The following is a 2,500-nucleotide window of genomic DNA, read 5'->3' as shown; positions in this document are numbered from 1 at the left end:
TTGGGCTGGACGCGAGGTAATTTCCACTGTTTGCAAATCCGAAGGGATTTTCTCTCCGCAGCGGCATTAGCAAGGCTAATGTTCGACTTCTTTGTGTATTTTTTATTAAGCATATGGTTAAATTTTGATTCATCATTTCAAACGTAACAGTGATAATACTTAAAAATTATGTTAATGGTAAAGAAAATATTGATAATAACAACAATAGCAACAGCACTACGTAATGAAATATCGTTATTATTATTGCCATTATCACTTTTTTAGCAAAGGATATTATTTTCATAGTTGCTCTATCATTATCTTTATAATGCGTGATATACAAATACTGTTTTAATTTAAGGTTTATCACAATAAGAAATCATTTTTTGATTATGAATCATGTCTTCTCCATTCAGTTTCTTTAAAAGGGAGGCAAAACAAACCCTAAAGCCTGTAACTGCAATATTTGTGATATACGTCTGTCTTAAACATCATGGAATCGGATATTGCATCCACTGACACATTGTATGCATATTTCTCGATATTCTGCTCCCTCCCCTTGTGCTCCTTCCCTTTTCATTACTAATCCAATACCCCAAAGCACGGGGTCATCACAAGAAGACGTACAACTCCCTTCCTCTCCGATATGCAAATTTCCACAGCCACCCCTCCGAGCAGAAAGCAGATCCCCAAAGGAAAGGAAATTTATGACAAGGTGATTTTTATAACTCACGCTTCGAATCGATATCACGAATTGATCTTGCGGGGAAGGAAGCCCATTGACAAGGCCGTCAATGGTCAATGGACTTTATAAATAGAAACCTAAAACTACATCCCACCATTTAAACAAAAAACAAAAAAACTGATGCAATGGTAACAACAAAGTGATAACAAAGAGAAAAAAAATAAAGAAGAAAAAATAAAACTAACCTGGCTTGTCTCGCTTTTCTATTGCTTCTTGGCCTTCGAGTCGGTAATCTCCCTGGCATATCCCGTGTCAAGGATGCAGCGGAGGCACATTCTTAGGCTCTCTGTCATGCCACCCCACCCCCCTTCACTCCCTTTCCGTCATTGTGCCTTCTGGTCTTATAACCATTTCTCTTTTTCTTTTGCCTTTATTTAACTTTTTTTCTATCACATTCGCCGTCTTCTTTTTTTCCCATTCTCTTTCTGATCATATCCACTTTCCTTCCCCCCCCCCCCCTTTTTCTTTCTCTGTTTATTTTCTAATTTGCTTGTTTTGTCTTTTCCACCTTATGCACATGTTCCTTCCTTTTTATCACAGTCTCTCCTGATCTATTTCCTTTTTTTTCTCTGCCTTCTTCTTAAGCCTAGGTCTCTTCGTTTTCTTCCTTTTCCTTTCAGTTTTGTTATGTTTCTCTTCTTATCTTTTATCTTCCTTATCTCTCTCATAATCGAAGTCTATTCCCTTTTCCCTGTTCGCTCTCTCTTTCGATATTTCTGTATTTGTTACCTCTCTCTCACTCCTTTTTTGTTTCTCTCCTTGAATAATTGAGTTCATTTGCTACATTTTATCACATTGTCTTAACCATTTATTATCTCTCTGCTAATCCTAGTTTCTTGCTGTTTTTTATTTAATTTATGTACGTATGCTATTTTATTATCATTACTCTGGATTTCACCTGGTCAGTAATGTTTATATAAACATCATAAATGGGAGATTTTTTTGCACATACTTCCATCGCATTCCATCAAATTGTTCGTAATCCTTCTTCATTCTTCATCTTCACTGTTCTCTGTTTCACCAGGACTTGAACTTATCCCTCTCCAAACTTTCTCCTTTCCTTTCGCACATCTCCCCGTCTCTGATATTTTGGTGGTCTTTGTTTTCTACTTTTCTCCAGGGTACATCATGTGGTGTCTCAAAAGATGTTCTGTCGATTAGTATAACCTGGGAATTGGTGCATAGAACGGAAGATACACGGCTTAGCCAGACACCGATTCGTGTCAGGGTTGTGATTTTCAACTGTCGATGGCAGTATTATAGCTCTATAGACGGTGTTTGTCCTCCCATCATCCACACAAACACCCACACACACGCGTGTGTGTGGGTGTTTGTTTGTGTGTGTGTGTGTGTGTGTGTGTGTGTGTGTGTGTGTGTGTGTGTGTGTGTGTACATATATGAATGTGTATCTATATATATGTGTATATATATGTACACACACACACACACACACACACACACACACACACACACACACACACACACACACATATATATATATATATATATATGTATGTATGTATATATATATGTGTATGTGTACGGGGACCGCCGTGTTACAGTGGTAACGCGCGCGGCTGTGAGAGTGAGAGAGAGAGAGGGAGGGAGAGAGGGAGAGAGAGTGTAATTAGCATATCCTCCTAAGACACGCACTCAGAGCTGTTTCCCGCAGCGCACGGGTTGGAATCCCGACCACAGTCTGAGGTTAGGAAGGGCATCCACTCGGGGTAACGGTCTCCACCTTGCCAATTCCTGCCTGTACTTTCACGGGACAGG

General features: G+C 39.3%; 1 protein-coding gene across 1 annotated transcript in view; it reads left to right on the top strand.

The window, feature by feature from the left end:
- The window catches only part of LOC125039245, a 31,959-nt gene that overhangs the window by 21,888 nt on the left and 7,571 nt on the right, over positions 1–2,500 (top strand). The gene's annotated exons all lie outside the window — the stretch shown is intronic.

This window comes from Penaeus chinensis, chromosome 27 (assembly GCF_019202785.1).
Source record: "Penaeus chinensis breed Huanghai No. 1 chromosome 27, ASM1920278v2, whole genome shotgun sequence".
In the NCBI taxonomy this organism is placed as follows: Eukaryota; Metazoa; Arthropoda; class Malacostraca; order Decapoda; family Penaeidae; genus Penaeus; species Penaeus chinensis.
Note: the sequence above shows the minus strand (reverse complement) of the source record. Positions and strands in the feature narration are given on the sequence as shown.